Raw genomic sequence first — 17,801 nt, forward strand, 5'->3', positions numbered from 1 at the left:
TGAAAAGTCTCGGTGATGTCCTAACCAGCAGAGACCAGTGGACCACTTTTTTTTTTTGTTTGGTTACCACTGCATTTTTATGTTTATCACTTGGATCATATCCATCTAATTTATTGTTTGGTAATTAAAAAAGTGTTTTAATTAATTTATGTGTCTTGTCAAAGTGGCTTACAAACATATTCACACAACAGCAACTGAAAATTCTGGAAAACAAATTTTATTTGTAGGTATAATAACCGTTAAAATAACTAAATCCCGTCAGGACCATTTTATTTGCCGCTTTCCCATTTTTTTTCTCCATTTTTCTTCCGAGAGACATACATTTTTTAAATTTTCAGTGAATCTGGTCATGTGAGGGATTTTTTTGTTTTTGCAGAACCAGCGGTATTTTTAAATGCAACTATGAGTTTTAACATATATTATGAAAGAAAACTGCTAACAAATTCCATATGAGGAAACATTTCCAAAACAGTGTGATAGCACTCTTGTTTTTGAGAATTTTTTTCAATTTGTTCATTATATCGTTAAACTGATGTGATGGTGTGATGCCAGAGATCTGTGTGAGATCATAGACCCTAAACATGAATGTTTACTTTTATGTAATGTGTTAAAAAAAAAAACATTCAGAACTTTCTCCAAAAAGGTGGCGTACATTTTGCGCCAATTTCAACTATCTGTACTGTTCTTATATTTCAAACTCTCTGGCTCATTGATGTTAATTTATTTTTTTAATTTAGGTCACATTTTTTTTGCGCCATTGCTACGTTTTGATTGCAGCATCAGCTATATATAAAAGGGAACCTCAGGTGCAAAATACACCCGGTACCATGAGCAGTTCTGGGGGCATATTGCTAATCCCTGCCTAACCATCCCTGTATACACTGGCATAAATAAAAAGTTGTTAATAAAGATCTTTTATCGTATGCTAATGAGCGAGGGGGCTAGCACCCTGGGCGTTAGTTCCCCTTGCTAGTCGCCCCCCATTAGCATTTTAGTGCGTCCCTGTGGGTGACCTAACATGCTAATTAATGTGCAGCGTCACAGGATAATCTCTCACCTCTCTTCGCTGCAATTGCGTTCGAGGTGGAATTTTGGCTCACTCCGCATGAGCTGTGAGTTTGGGTCAAGCGCACTATGAAGCGGGTGTATGCGTCTTGGCTTAAAAGTAAACTAGTAGTGTGCGTGACCAAATCTCCGTGGTCATGTACACTGAGCGGAAATCCTCCGTCAGATGTTATGGCAGTGGTGAGTTGAGTGAGATCATCCTTTGACGCTGCGCATTCATTAGCATGTTAGTGCACCCACAGGGACATACTAACATGCTAATCGGGGCGACTAGCAAAGGAGCTAACGTCCAGAGGACTGGACCCCTCGCTCATTGGCATATGATAAAAGATCTTTGAAAGACTTTTTCTAAAGATCTCTATCTATTCTAGTATATATAGGGACGGTTTAGACTTGGATTAGCAATATGCACCCAGAACTGCTTGTGGTACTAGGTGCATATTACACATGACAGGTTCCCTTTACTATGACTGAAGGAAGGTAATAAAACTGCCCCCGTTCGTTAAGGGTTTGATCTTGACTACATAAACAAACAAAATAACAATACCCCAAAAAATCTCTTCACAAGCTGTATAAGTCGTGTGAATAGAGACCAGGCACATTTTCTGGGATGGTGGATGGGGCAGTCATATGGGACACACTTTGTCCAGGGCTCTGGATAACATTCGCTGCCTCACCGGCTTGGCCCTGCGAGGCTCCCGTGCTGGATGTCATGGCTATGTAATGGTGGCTTGGTCCATACTCATAGACTTGCCGATTATAATAGTGTGGCTGTGAATATTGCATGCTGTGTGGCTGTTGTTGTGGAGGTGGTGGCTGTTGTTGTGGAGGTGGTGGCTGCTGTTGTGGAGGTGGTCTCTGGCGTGCAATAAATACATTTTTTATGGCTGAATCAATTTCTGTACCAGTTGGATGTTCTGAAAAAGCTTCAAAAGCTTCAAACATGGCGCAGCATGCTGTCATGCATGCTGCTTGTGCGCTCTTGGGCATTTCTCTAATTTTACTTGCCATACTGCATCCGAAGTGATCATACTTGTCTTCTTTGGATGTATTTTGTATCAAATGGATGGCTTGTGATGTCAACATGTCATCTTCCTCTCCGGATGGTTTGGTTTGTTTTCCTTTTCTTCTCCGGGCCAAAGGATGAAATGGGATTGAACACGCAGTAGAGGCAGCAGTGGCGGTAGAGGCAGCAGTGGCGGTAGAGGCAGCAGTGGCGGTAGAGGCAGCAGTGGCGGTAGAGGCAGCAGTGGCGGTAGAGGCAGCAGTGGCGATAGAGGCAGCAGTGGCGGTAGAGGCAGCAGTGGCGGTAGAGGCAGCAGTGGCGGTAGAGGCAGCAGTGGCGGTAGAGGGACCAGCGACTGAAGAGGGTTCAGCAGCTGTTGAACAAATGGACATATTTTCGTGCAAACTGTCAGGATCATTTTCTGTAGAGAACTCCACACTATCTGCCGAGGCCTCCATGTTGGCGTTCTCAGGTTGTGGTATATTTCCTTCTGTCCTGTGGATAGATAAAATAAAAATGTTAAAGATAATCATTAAATATGTTTCTTTTTAAGTGGTGGTGTGAAAGCGCTAAAAACTTACGCCCTTAGTGAGCGACTAGTAAGAGTAAATTGTAGTTCGTTATGATATATAAAATTCTTTCTGGGTGAGGTTCCACTACGGCTGGCCTCCTGTTCATGTTTATGAAATCGGTCACGGACAGACCGCCATCGCTTACGAATATCCTTATCTGTAATGGAAATTGAAAAAAAATAAATTTATTGAAAACAAGTAATGTATGTCAAAACATTGTGAAAAATACAAAAACAAAATGGCTATCAAGTAGTTTACATATTTCTACAAGCAAACGTTACCAATTTGATCTTGCAAAGTTGCGTCTGCCTCATCCCACCGTGGATAGAGTTCGCGACAGATCGCAGTCCAGCATGCATGCCTTTTCAAGCGGTCGCTAAATTCAGGCAAAGAAGAATCCCATATTGGGGGCATGCTCTCAACCTACAAAAGGAAAGAGAAAATCACAGAAGATGTAGCAATGTTTTCCCCTCACCCATGACAGCACCACGTGAGAGGGGGATCCGCCCAGCAAGGACAGGAAACCATTCTGAATAAAAGGGCGGTACTTCTCCCCTTCGTCAGTTGGTTTCCTTTCCTTGATGGGAGATCCCTGTTCTGAAAACCGGCGGCTGCTCTTTCGTTTGGTAGAAGGGTGCTTGAGGCGGTGGTCCCTCCCTAAATGGGTTTCTCTGGAAATCTCTCACGTGGTGCTGTCATGGGTGAGGGGAAAACACAACGGTTACTTACCGGTAGCCGGTTTTTCCTGATCCCATGACAGCACCCTTATATTCCCTCCCTTTCTCATCCTTGGTGTGCACTTTTCGGTGTGCTTGTGAGTGTTTAGTGGTGGTGGAGTAAGTTCTAACGATTGTTGGAGGTCCTCTCATTCTCGGTAATCAACTGACGAAGGGGAGAAGTACCGCCCTTTTATTCAGAATGGTTTCCTGTCCTTGCTGGGCGGATCCCTCTCTCACGTGGTGCTGTCATGGGATCAGGAAAAACCGGCTACCGGTAAGTAATAGTTGTGTTTTGCCCTGACCAAATTTTTACATTAAAAAAAAATAAGAGAGTGTAGATATATAGAAGGGGAAGAAAAAGGAGGCCCATGTTGCTAGTGCCCCCGTCATCCTAAAAATACCAGCCCACATTCGCCCCGATGCAGCAAGCCCGGCACCATCCTCCACGTGTGATCCCTGAAGTACCACTGGCCCCATTGTGCACGCACAGGTTAGGCTGCGTACACACAACAGTTTTTTGCCATCAGGCGCAATCTGGAAGAAAGAAACAGGAAAAACGCATCCGGCGTCTGTTGACGCCAGATGTGTTTTTCCCCCATAGACTTCTATTAGCGCCGGATGGCCTTGCATACCATCTGGCTCTCGCCGGATCCGGCAAAATTTGCATGTACGGCGGCCAGATGGAACATTGAGGTGAACGTTTTTGTACCCGGCAAAAATACGGATCTGGTGCGGTGTTTTATAATGGGAGCCTATGGACGCCGGATCATATGCTGGAAGCCAGTTTTGTTTTTGGGCATGCCCAGACTGTGTGTAAATAGTATCTCTGTCAGTCAGTCTCTCCCTCCCTCCTTTATACTCATCAATCACGGGCGTGGCGCTGCATGGTTGTCACACTGCTCTGGCGGCTTCTCCTCTTTTGAAAATGCCGGCCGCTCATTATTTCATCACATTTTCCCTTATTCACCCACCCACCGGCGCCTATGATTGGTTGCATGTAATAAAAGTTCACCGCACTCTTCAAACTTTTTTCACGCAATAGTGTTTAGTTTATTTGAGGCCTGCAACTCACATCCGTTTAAAGGGAACCTGTCATCAGAAATTTGGCTTTCAACCTAAATGTTTCCCCCGTCTGCAGCTCCTGGGCTGCATTCTAGCAAGGTTCCTGTACTTTTTGTGCCCCCTTTTAAACCAAAATAAATACTTTATAAAACTGTACCTTTCGGTTTGAAAATCTTGTAAATCGTCCATGGGGGCGGGCCGTGTGGCGTCCGTTGCTGTATCTTACGCCGTCCCCCATGCTCCAAATCATCCCTCAGGACGCCGCCCACTGCGCTCAAGGTCCCATGCACGCCGGGACACCTGGTGACGTGGTCGCACACACGAGAGTATGGGCGGGCACTTGCGATGCAATCACAGCGCCGCCCATACTCTCATGCCTGCGACCACGTCACTAGGTGTCCCGGCGTGCATGGGACCTCGGGCGCAGTGGGCGGCGTCCTGAGGGATGATTTGCAGCATGGGGGACGGCGTAAGATACAGCAACGGACGCCACACGGCCCGCCCCCATGGACGATTTACAAGATTTTCAAACCGAAAGGTACAGTTTTATAAAGTATTTATTTTGGTTTAAAAGGGGGCACAAAAAGTATAGAAACCTTGCTAGAATGCAGCCCAGGAGCTGCAGAGGGGGAAACATTTAGGTTGAAAGCCAAATTTCTGATGACAGGTTCCCTTTAAAACGTGCATGTTTGGTCCGTTTCCGTACATACCGGAGATACAACCAAACGTGCACATATGTTTTTATATGTTTAAAGGCACACATGCGTGTTATTTGATCTTCCGTGTGTTCGTGTGCGTCCCACGTATTTTGCTCTGTTTGGCACGAAAGCATGTTCGTTTTTGGGACGGAGCACGCACACATGGACATAATGTTAGCCTATGGGCGTCCAAATAAAACGTTCCTTGCACGGATGTGTGGTTTTGTTGTCCATGAGAAATGGTGCGTGTGTGATGCAAAATGTCGTTTATAAATATCGGCAGACAGAGTAGCGGGATGAGAATGAACTCGGGTGAACTTCACCCGACTTCATTGTCATGCTGTGGCTCTGTCTGTGCCGTGTACTGATTAGTGGTCACCTGTGAAGGATTCATCGGTGACCGCTAATCCCCCGAGTGACTGAAGTGTCCCCCCCTCTCTCATAGTCACTGATCCTCGATCACCGCCGCTGCACGGCATTCACACTGCTCCGGCGGCTTTTTCTAATTTGAAAAAGTCGGCCGCTCATTAGTCAATCTTGTATTCCCTACTTTAGCCGCCCACCGGCGCCTATGATTGGTTGCAGTGAGACACGCCCCCACGCTGAGTGACAGGTGTCTCACTGCACCCAATCACAGCAGCCTGTGGATGTGTCACTATGGCACATAGAAATAAATAAATAATTAGAAAAAACGGCGTGCGGTCCCCCCAATTTTAATGCCAGCCAGATAAAGCCATACGGCTGAAGGCTGGTATTCTCAGGATGGGGAGCTCCACATTATGGGGAGCCCCCCAGCCTAACAATATCAGCCAGCAGCCGCCCAGAATAGCCGCATACATTAGATGCGACAGTTCTGGGACAGTACCCAGCTCTTCCCAATTTGCCCTGGTGCGTTGGCAAATCGGGGTAATAAGGAGTTATTGGCAGCCCATAGCTGCCAATAAGTCCTAGATTAATCATGTCAGGCGTCTATGAGACACCCTCCATGATTAATCTGTAAATTACAGTAAATAAACACACACACACCAGAAAAAATCCTGTATTAGAAATAAAAAACACAAACACATTCCCTCATTACCAATTTATTAACCCCGACAAACCCTCCATGTCCGGCGTAATCCAGCATGCTCCAGCGTCGCGTCCAGGTCTGCTGCATGGAGGTGACCGGAGAAGCAGCAGACACCGCCGCTCCGGTCACCTCCATGCAGCTAATGAAGGCAGCCGCGCGATCAGCTGCTGTCACTGAGGTTACCCGCGGCCACCGCTGAATCCAGCGGTGGCCGCGATTAACCTCAGTGACAGCTCATCTGATCGCGATACTCCCCTCATTTGCTGCATGGAGCAGCGAGAGGGGGAGGGGTGGCTCTGTCAGCTGAAAACATTTTTTCCTCTTTCGCCGCCGCCGCTGATGATAGTCCCATCCTCCACATCATCTCTCCTGTGCGTGCACGCTGGGGACAGCGGTACGTCGGGGAGCACGTGGAGGACGGGACTGGCGGCGGCGGCAGCAGCGAGAGGGATCCATCATCTCCCCTGTGCGTGCAAGCTGGGTACAGTGGTACGTCGGGGAGCACGTGGAGGACGGGACTGGCGGCGGCGGCAGCAGCGAGAGGGATCCATCATCTCCCCTGTGCGTGCACGCTGGGTACAGTGGTACGTCGGGGAGCACGGGACTATCAGTGGAAATATACTTACCAATTCAATCAGCTTCCTCACATTAATCTGCATACGTTGATACCAGGTCATGTCTTCTGCACTACAAAGTACTGCTCCTACGCTATTTAGCATGGAAAATGGGGTTTCCGCTTGCCTGTTACCTCACTTCCTGACAAATCACCTGCGTTTTTGCTAGCAAAAACGCAGGTAAAAGGCAGGTAAAATGCACCACTTTTGATTAGCATGCATTTTTCCTGCGTTTTTGATGCCCTCATTGATTTCAATGGGTGACAAATGTTGACAAAAACGCAGGAAAGAATGAACATGGTGCATTTTTTTTGTCACAAACTTTTGACAAAAAAAACGCTGACAAATAAACTGCAGTGTGCGCATGACAAATCTGACTTCTCATAGACTTTGCTGGGAAGTCAGATGTCAGAAAGTTCAGCTGACAAAACTGCAGCCAAAAAAGCAGCAAAAAAGCAGGAAAAAAAGCAGCGTGCGCATGTAGCCTAACACATCTGCTTCCCTTATTTATGCTGGATGAAATCTTCTACCCATGCCAGCTATAGTTTCTATGTTGGTCTGTGTGGTGTCCCAGAAAGTTGTGCTTATTGCTTGGTGCGGTTGTGGAGTTTACCCCTGTCCTTCCTGCTCTTGTTTTTCCTCCTGAATCTCTTTTTATCTTTACCTATGTGTGTGAGTGCTGTGTGACAGAGTTTTGGTTTTCCCCTGTCTGTCTTTATATGTTGTTTTCATCACACTCCTGTCCCGTCCCTCCCTGGGAGAGGGGGAACATGATCAGGATGGGTCAGGAGCAGGGCCAGGAAGGAGACCCAGGCCTCGCAACCATTAGAGAAAAAAACAAAAAGGGAATTTGGAGTTATTGGTTCAAAAATCTTTTTAATAAATCTTTACTTGTCAACAAAAAATGTATAAATGCAAAAAAGACAATGGGGGGGAGGAAAAAATGAGGGAAAAGGTTTAAGGTACCACATACGATGGTGATATGGTGACACATCGATTAGTCCCACCTCCCTGAAGAAGCCACAACTAATCCACGCGAAATGCATGATGAGGGTCTTTTTCCCTTGGTGGGCACTCTACTACAGGGGTACTACTCAGATGGGTGAGCTGGCAGTGATTTATATTTTGCTTTTCATTGTGAGTGATGATACATACACTGCACATGTTGGTGCTTAATGAATGATGGTGGGACTAATTGATGTGTCAGTTTTCACCACTGGCCCCTGTATATTATTTATACAGCCATCTCGCCATTGTATGGGGTACCTTAAGCCTTTTCCCTCATTTTTTTCCTTTTTCTTTTTTCCTCCCTTGTCTTTTTTGTATTTATACACTTTTCCTTGACATGTAATATTAATAAAGATTTATTAAAAAGATTTTTGAACCAATAACTCCAAATTCCGTTTGTTTTTCTCTTTATGCTTAGTTGGAGTGGTCTACCATGCTTTTAAAATTGACTAATTAACTATGAGTCTAAAGCCTGCTTTACACGTTGCAATTTCGCATACGATTTTGTATGCGATTTTCAACGCCCCCATCGTATGTGTGGCACGTTCAATTTGTTAAACGTGCCGCACATACGAGTAACCCCCGTCACATGTACTTACCCGTCCATACGATCTTGCTGTGGGCGGCGAACGTCCACTTCCTGGAGTGGGAGGGACGTTCTGCGTCACATCGACTTCACGCGGCAGCCGGACAATAGAAGCGGAGGGGCGGAGCTGAGTGGGACGTAAACATCCCGCCCACCTCCTTCCTTCCACATTGTGGGCTGGGAGCCGCAGGAGGCAGGTAAGATCTGTTCATCGTTCCCGGGTGTCACACACTGCGATGTGCGCTACCCCGGGTACGATGAACAATCTAACGTGCAATTCTAGAGAAAGGTACGTTGTGTATGCGATGAACGTTTTAACGTTCAATCGCACATACCTGTCACACCCTGCAATGTATTTTACGATGCCGGATGTGCGTCACTTACGACGTGACCCCACCGACACATTGTAAGATACATTGCAGCGTGTAAAGCGGGCTTTAAGGAAATGTTTATGTTACTACTCTCCACTATTAGCAGTTTCCCTGAGAATAGGCATAGCAAAGGGCCCCCTATCTTGAGGAATAGCTTTGGGGCCCCAGTTCCCCATTATCCCAGAGTGATTGTGACACGCTAGCAATGTCGCAAGCGATAGCACCCGCCCCCGTGGTTCGTGCGAAATTTGGTGATCGCTGCCGTAGCGAACATTATCGCTACGGCAGCGTCACACGCACATACCTTTTCAGCGGTCGCTGTGACCGCCGAACAATCCCTCCTTCAAGGGGGAGGTGCGTTCGGAGTCATAGCGACGCACTGCGGCATCACTAAGCGGCCGCCCAATAGCAGAGGAGGGGCGGAGATGAGCGGCCGGGACTTCCCGCCCACCTCCTTCCTTCCTCATTGCCGGTGGATGCAGGTAAGGAGATATGTGACGCCGCAGGAACGACGAACAACCAGCGGCATGCACCACCAACGATATTATGAAAAGGAGCGACGATTTTTGACGTTTTTGCGCTCGTTGATCGTCGCTCCTTGGTGTCACATGTTGCAATGCCGCTAAGGACGCCGGATGTGCGTCACTAACGACGTGACCCCGACGATATATCGTTAGCGATGTCGCAGTGTGTAAAGCACCCTTTAGACTGTGTGCGCACGTCTGCGTGTTTCATGCTTTTACGCTGTATTTTGCACCGCACCGTAAAAGCATGCGTCCTGCAGACCCAACACAATCTATTAAGATTGTGCAAATTCCATCCGCACGTTGCGTTTTAGAACGCAGCGTTTCAGCTGCTGAAATTTTTTGCCAAAACGCTGTGTTCTAAAAAGCAACATCTCACTTCTTTTGTGTGTTTTGGATGCTTTTCCCACTCTGTCTATGGCCTCTTTCACATGTACGTGCCTCCGGTACGTGTTTGGCAGTTTTCTCACGTACCGGAGACACGTACAAACGTAGACCTAGGTTTTCCTATGGTTTTGGACACACGGAAGTATTTGCGCACGGAACGTGTGTCCGTTCCGTACTTACGTGTGTCCGTGTGTTTCTCATGCCGACATGTCCGTTTTCTCTCTGGAATCACGGGTGTCACACAGAACGCAAACGTGTCACACGTAACACACACGGACCACACAGATGTGTTCCGTGTGACGCGCACCGGAGAGGACATGTGTCTGTGAGAAAAAAAACAAACCTTTATTCACCTTCTCCAGCCCTGCAGTCTCTGCCGCTGCTGGCACTTGATTCCGACCGCCGCTCATTATGGTCATTGAATATTCACGGATAACACACGGAGAACACACGTAGCCCATAAACACGGGTCACGGAGCGCAAAACGCACCTCTGACACGTCCGTGAAAAACGTGCGTGGTTTTTCACGGACTTGTGAAGGGGACCTAAGGCATAGCAAGCATCCAGAGCGCATGAATTCCTCATGAACAATGCATCCAAAACACAGCTTTTCGGCTGCGTTTTGAAACGCACATGCAGTGACTTAAACGCTGCGGAATAGAACCCAACGTGCGCACATAGCCTTACAAGCAACCAGCCCAATGTCATTATCCCACTCTATCTACTACTTCCAATAAGAAACTATTTTTTGTTTGGGCATGGATATGGAAATCAGTGGGTGACTAGTCAAGGAGGTCCTCTCTTCCTCCAAACTGATCATCCCACTAATCTAGTTCTCACGCCCCTATGGGACTCAGTCAGCCATTACCTCAGCCCTGAGAATCTGGCAGCTGGCGGTGTCCTATGTCACCAGGGGCATGTGCTGTGCGCTGGTGACCGGGTGCATGCACCTGGCTTACTGCTCATTGTCAGGGAGGCAGAAATATACAAATAGCCCCTCTTGCAAAGTATCTCACTCATGCTCACATTGGTGTGATAAGGCTAGTTTCACACTTGGACGGCTTCCATAGCATTGCGTTGTGTGACGGATGCGTTGCATATAGTGGCACAACGCAATGCTACGGATTGTACAAAATAACAGAAAGCTTTATTTTTTTTTCTTCTTCTTCTTTACAGTTTACTGGCAGCCGACTATTGTGAATGATCAGCCAATCGCTCTCAATAGCCGGCGGCCGAGCGCTCAGCTGAGCGCCCTGACATGCCGGCGGCCGGTTGCTCAGCTGAGCGCTGTCACTTGTCAGTGGCCGGGCATGCCGGCGGGCGGTCGCTCAGCTGAGCGCTGTCACTTGCCGGCGGCCGGTCGCTCAGCTGAGCGCTCTCACTTGGGCGCTCAGCTGAGCGCTGTCACTTGCCGGCGGGCGGGCGCTCAGCATCGGCCACCGAGAGACAACAAAAATAAAGTTTGTGATTAAAAAAAAAAAAAAAAAAAGAACATGCGTAGTGAAATCCTACGGATTGCGCTGCTCAAAAAAAGTTACATGCTGCGTTCCTTCCGCCCGCCGCAGCATCAAAATAACGATGCTGCGTCGTCCAGCGGATGCAACGCTGACACTTGCGTTACAGTGCGTCATCCATACAAGTCTATGGAGAATAGCGCAGTGCATTAACGGACTGCGCTATTCTCCATAGTGACGGAATGTGCTGAACGCAAGTGTGAAAGTAGCCTAAGATGCTTGGGTTATACCTTGTGATTTTGATATCAATAGATTATTATAGTGTATGCCTTGCTTACCAACAACACACAAAAAGAAGATCAAACCTGAGCCAGTGAGGGGTCGGGAGGAAGGACGCGCATTCTGCGTGTAGTGGTTTGGATCAGTCTTCGGGGAGTAGTGGCGGGAGTGAAATGGTGATTAAGTGGAGCAGGAGTAGTTGCGTACCAATGTACTTGAAGCAGTAGGGGCTATATAGCTACAAGCAAAATTGAGCTCCTCCATCATATAAAGAAGAGCTATTGCCAAATTTCACAATATAAACCATATAAATTAAAAAACAGATTTCTTAGAACTGATGAGGCCGGTGTACTAACTAATGTAAAATCTGGTGACAGATTCATTCTAAGTTACCTCAACCACTAATTTAGGTAATATTTTTGGACAGAGGAGTCAAATCCAGTGTTATTATGTGTCCCACACAGTGGTAATGAGATGGTGTCAGGGCGCTTCGTTGCTTCAGGACCCAGACGATGAACTAATGTAAATATTCAATGTACAAAAGAATTCCTTGGATGAACGTCGAATGGATTTTTTCTTTTATTTGGTCCAGATCTATCCATGTAAAAGAAATATTTCAATATTGCAATTTTCAAAGTGGCCACTAGATGTCAGAACAGCAAACTACACTTGGTTCCCAAATTGTGGAGCTATAAGTCCATGTGCGCACGTCGCGGGGGGGGGGGGTTCCGCATTTTTGTTGCATTTTAAACCGCATTATGTCAATGACAAACTGCATGCTTTTGCTTCCCCAGAATTTCCATATACGTTGCAGTTTTTTTGTCAGCGTTTTACGTGTCAAATATTTGTCAAAATCTTTGACAAAAAAAACCAGCATGTTCGTTCTTTTTGCGTGTTTGTCCCGTTTTGTCACCCATAGAATGAGTGGAAAAAAAATGGATGGCAAAACGCATGGTAACAAAATGGGTCGCGTTTTGTATGCGTTGTACCTGCGTTCATATCACCCACTTTGTTCCAGGATAAAAAAAAATCACAGAAGTGAAATGCTCTCTCTTTCCTCGCCATACTCACCGATCACCGACGCGGCTGTCACACTGCTCCCGCAGCCTCTTATTCTTCTTACCAACCTGCTCATTAGGCTCATACATATTCACTGCACCCGCTCATTAGGCTCATACATATTCACTGCACCCGCTCATTAGGCTCATACATATTCACTGAAACCGCTCACTAGGCTCATACATATTCACTGAACCCGCTCATTAGGCTCATACATATTCACTGAACCCGCTCATTAGGCTCATACATATTCACTGCACCCGCTCATTAGGCTCATACATATTCACTACTTCCCCAATCTGTGATTGGTTGCCGTCAGACGTGCCCCTACACTGAGTGACAGCTGTCTGACAGCAACCAATCACAGCCGGGGTGGGCGGGTCTATATCGTACAGTAAAATAAATCATTTAAAAAATGGCGTGTAGTCCCCTCAATTTTGATACCCAGCCATGATAAAGCCTCACAGCTGAGAGCGAGTATTCTCAGGCTGGGGAGACCCACTTATTATTAGACGCTCAGCCTAAAAATAGCAGCTAGCAGCCACTTGGAATCGCCGCAGCCATTAGATGCAACTGTCCTGGGACTTTACCCAGCTCTTCCTGATTACCCTGGTGCGGTGGCAATAGGGGTAATAAGGGGTTAATGGCAGCCCATAGCTGCCACTAAGCCCTAGGTTAGTGATAGCAGTCGTCTGTGAGACACCCCTATTACTAATCTGTAAGTGAAAGTAAATAAACACAAACACTCAAAAAAATCCTTTATTTGAAATAAAAGACAAAAAGCCACCCTCTTTCACAACTTTGTTAACCCCCGAAACACCCCTCCAGGTCCGACCTAATCCACACGAGGTCCATTGACGCTTCAAGCTCTACTACATCTGACGATCACAGCGAGCGCCATAGGACATAACTGCTCGCTGTGAGCTTCACGCAGCAACTGAAGTGAGTCGCGCTATAAGCGGGGACGTCACTCAGGTTAGCCATTGCCACAGCTGGAGTCCTCCACCTGTGATAGCAAATCACCCGAGTGACTGAAGTGAGCCACGCGATCAGCGGTGCCATCACTCAGTTGATTTCCGGTCACAGTTGGAGTCCTTCACCTATGATAGCAAATCAGTCCACGACGATTCTGTGTACTGAGGAAATCATCCAGTCTTTTTTAAAATTTGTTATAGTGTCTGCTATTACTATCTCTTGTGGTAGGGCATTCCACAGTCTGACTGCTCTAACTGTAAAGATCCCTTTCCTATTTATCTGCTGGAATCGTCTTTTTTCTATTCACAGTGATGCCTCCTGACCTTTTGTATTGTCTTTGGAAGGAATAAGTCATGTGCCAGTCCTTTATATTGACCACACATGTATTTATACATATAAATGAGATCTTCTCTGAGACGTCTTTTTTCTAAGCTAAACATATCTAACTTTTTCAACCTGTCATCATATGGGAGGCCTTCCATTCCTTGTAGTAGTCTAGTTGCCTGCCTTTGAACTGACTCTAACTTCTGAATGTCCTTTTTAAAACTGAATCCGATATTCCAGATGTGGCCTTACAAGTGATTTATAGAGGGGTAACAATACGTTGGGATCACGGGATCTAATCTCTCTTTTTATACACCCTAAAATCTTGTTTGCTTTAGCAGCTGCTGCTTGACATTGAGTGCTGCTGCTCAGCTTATTTGTAATGAGAATACCCAAGTCCTTCTCCTGTTCTGTAGTTCTGAGTTTACTTCCATTTAATGTATATGCAGCTATAGGATTACTCCGTCCTAGGTGCATTACTTTACATTTATCAACATTAAATCTCATTTGCCAAGTATCTGCCCATTCTGACATCTTATCCAGGTCTTTTTGTAATATTGTACTATCAAGGTCAGTTTTTAATATCCTACATAGTTTGGTGTCATCAGCAAAGACTGACACTTTACTATCAATCCCATCCACAAGGTCATTAATAAAGAGATTAAAAAGAATCGGTCCTAGCACAGATCCCTGCGGCACCCGACTGCTGACTATAGCCCATTTAGAGAATGTACCATTTATGACTACTCTTTGTTTCCTATCTTTTAGCCAATTCCTTACCCAGTTGCATATAGTTTCCCCTAGTCCTTGTTTCTGGAGTTTTAGCATAAGGCTATTATGTGGTACAGTATCAAATGCCTTTGCAAAGTCCAAATAAATCACATCAGCTGCATTACCAATATCCAGGTTTGCACTTACCCCATCATAGAACCCCAACAGGTTGGTTAGACACGACTTATCTTTCATGAATCCATGCTGTCTGTCAGTTATTATATTATTCTCTCTAATATATTGTTCCATGTCATCTTTTAAAATGCCCTCAAAAACCTTGCACACCACTGATGTCAGACTTACCCAACGGAAGTTACCTGGATCCACCCTCTTACCTTTCTTAAATATTGCTACCACGTCAGCTATTCTCAGTTAACTGCTTTACAACCAAGGACGTACTGGCACGTCCTTGGTCACGTCCCTCAGGCTCCCCTCGATGAGTCCATGGTAATTCCTGCATATTTCTGCTGATCTGATCAGTAGACATGTGTGGCTAACAGGCACAGGTGGATCAGTGATCCACCCACGCCTATTATCCCCTTAGATTGCGCTGTCAAACTGACAGCGCAATTTAAAGGGCTATGGTGGTGATTGTACTGTTCCCCGCCACCATTGGCAGCCTGTGATGTGATCACGGGGCGTCAATATGTTGCCAAGACAACGCTGGGTCAGCTAATGACCTCTGTGACTGTCATGACTCACTTCCTGTGATGGCAGAGCGCCAACACTCACAGGAACACTACATTTCTCCTGATCAGATCAAAGCTGCAACATCGCTCTGATCAGGACAAGAGATTGGAGTGTACAGTGATAAAGTACCTTAGGGGGACTCATAAAAGCAATAAAAAAATAGTTTTTAAAAAATATGAAAAAATAAAAAAAATCTAAACGTTCAAATCATTGTCTTTTTGCAAAATAAAACAATGAAAATATATATACGAGGGGCGATCCAAAAGTAATGATAATCAATAATAAACACAATGAATGTATTAAAAAAAATAATGTTTCTACATAGTCTCCTAACAAGTCTATACATTTAGTCCATCTCTTTTCTAAACTTAGAATTCCCTTCGAAAAAAATTCTTGATCTTGACCCTCAAAAAAATCCCCAACAGCGGTTATCACGTCGCTAGTCGCTATTGGCGTCAAATTTCTTGCCCCGGAGATGTTCCTTGAGGCGAGGAAAGAGAAAGAAGTCACTGGGGGCTAGATCTGGCGAATAGGGGGGGTGTTCCACCAGTTCAAAGCCCGCTTCTTGAATGGTTGCCATGGCAACTGCAGCTTTGTGAGCCGGCGCGTTATCTTGGTGAAACAGCACTCCAGCCTGCAGTTTGCCGTGCCTTTTCTAGTTGATAGACTCCCGCAATCTTCTTATTTGTTCTGCGTAGTAGGAGCCCGTAATAGTGGCTCCCTTCTCCAAATAGTCCACCATAATAATTCCTTCAGCGTCCCAAAAAACGGACGCCATAACCTTCCCTGCTGAGCTTGACACTTTGAATTTCTTCGGCGTCTGTTCGTCGGCTCGTTTCCATCTCATCGATTGTTGTTTAGTTTCGGGATCAAAGTGGTGGATCCAGGTCTCGTCCATGGTCAAAAAACGTGACAAAAAATTCTCCTTGTCTGCTTGGAACTTTTCGAGATTTGCTATTGAAATGTCAACTCGTTTTTTCTTTTGTTCGTCGGTTAACATTTTTGGCACCCAACGCGCGGAGACCTTTCTCATATGCAATTCTTTTGAAAGGATTCTTTGAATACTGCCATATGAGATCCCTGTGACCTCGGCTACATGCCTGATAGTCACTCTTTGATCCGCCAATACAACTTCAACTTTTTTCACGTTTTCTTCATTGAGGGCCGTGGATGGGCGTCCTTCACGATGTTCATCTTCCGTCGATGTTCTTTCCAGCTTAAATTCCTTGGCCCAATGTACAACTGTGGAATATGGAGGAGAAGAGTCCCCCAATGTTTCCACCAAGTCGCTGTGTATGTCTTTGGTAGTCATTTTTTTCAAGCAGAGGTATTTGATGACGGCTCTGAGCTCGTTTTTTTCCATTTTGATGTTCACTCCTCGGCAGCTCCCGGGAATCGTGGCCTATTTAAGTGATTTTTTTTTTCCTGGACTCGTGGGTACCTAAGAGAGAAGAAAACATTTTATTTTAATTTCTGTGTGCAATAGAAATAACCGATTATCATTACTTTTGGATCGCCCCTCGTATATAAACATATTTGGTATTGCTGAGTTCAGAAATGCCTGATCTACCTAAATAGAAAATCAATAAATCTGATCGGTAAATAGCATGGCGAGAAAAAAAATTCCAAACGCCAAAATTACATCTTTGGTTGCCGCAATATTGCATTAAAATCAATAATTGGTGATGAAAACAGCGAATCTACACAAAAATGGTGTAACGCTCAGGGGCATTATTACTTGGCACTCAATATTTTTTATTTTTACAGCAATAGACACACACAGCGTATGTCACTGGTTGCAGTCATACGCTGTCACAGTGTGGGGGCGTGTCTGACTGCAACCAATCAGACGCAGGGACTGCCGGTGAGCAGTGCATATGCATGAGGATAATGAGCGGCCTTGGAGGCAGTCAGTGTCAGCCTCAGTAAGTATAGCGCCTGCTTTCCCCTATTCTTTCTTTTTTTATTATTACCCGAGTTGCCGGACCCGGATCAGTACCTGGAGTTCCCTAATACTCCGGGCCCGGGTACTTTTGAACCCGCGCAGATCCAGACTTTTATAGCCCGGGTCTGCCCATTACTAGTTATAATTTATCCCCCATAGTCCTTTAGGAACTGTGTACTCACTGATTAGAATAATATCACTAACCTCTCCTCGGTCCTCCGCTGCTTCCATTCTCCATGTGAGCGCTCTGAAGCCCTGCATGTCTCGGCACAGCGGCGCGCAGTAGTAATGTCACCGCGCTTGCTACGCTGAGACGCCAGAGATCAGACACAGCAGGGAATGATGGAGGAGGGAGTGTAATGCTCCTTTTCAACATTGCTTTTGTGGCGCCCCTAAATACCTCAGGGTGCCACAGGGTAGTGCATCCTTACCCAGGGTGCAGGGCCCACCCCCTATGGTTCCAGGTATCCAAGCAACCGATGTCACTGCCATCTGCACCACAAAACCCAATCACCTCACAGCAGTCACTACCGGACACACCAGGGGGGTGGACAAACTGGAAATGGGCCGCCACTGGGAGACTGAACAGACTGTGAGAGGGAGATAAGAGAAAAGGAAGTAGG

The sequence above is a fragment of the Anomaloglossus baeobatrachus genome, chromosome 4, assembly GCF_048569485.1.
Source record: "Anomaloglossus baeobatrachus isolate aAnoBae1 chromosome 4, aAnoBae1.hap1, whole genome shotgun sequence".
Classification (NCBI taxonomy): Eukaryota; Metazoa; Chordata; class Amphibia; order Anura; family Aromobatidae; genus Anomaloglossus; species Anomaloglossus baeobatrachus.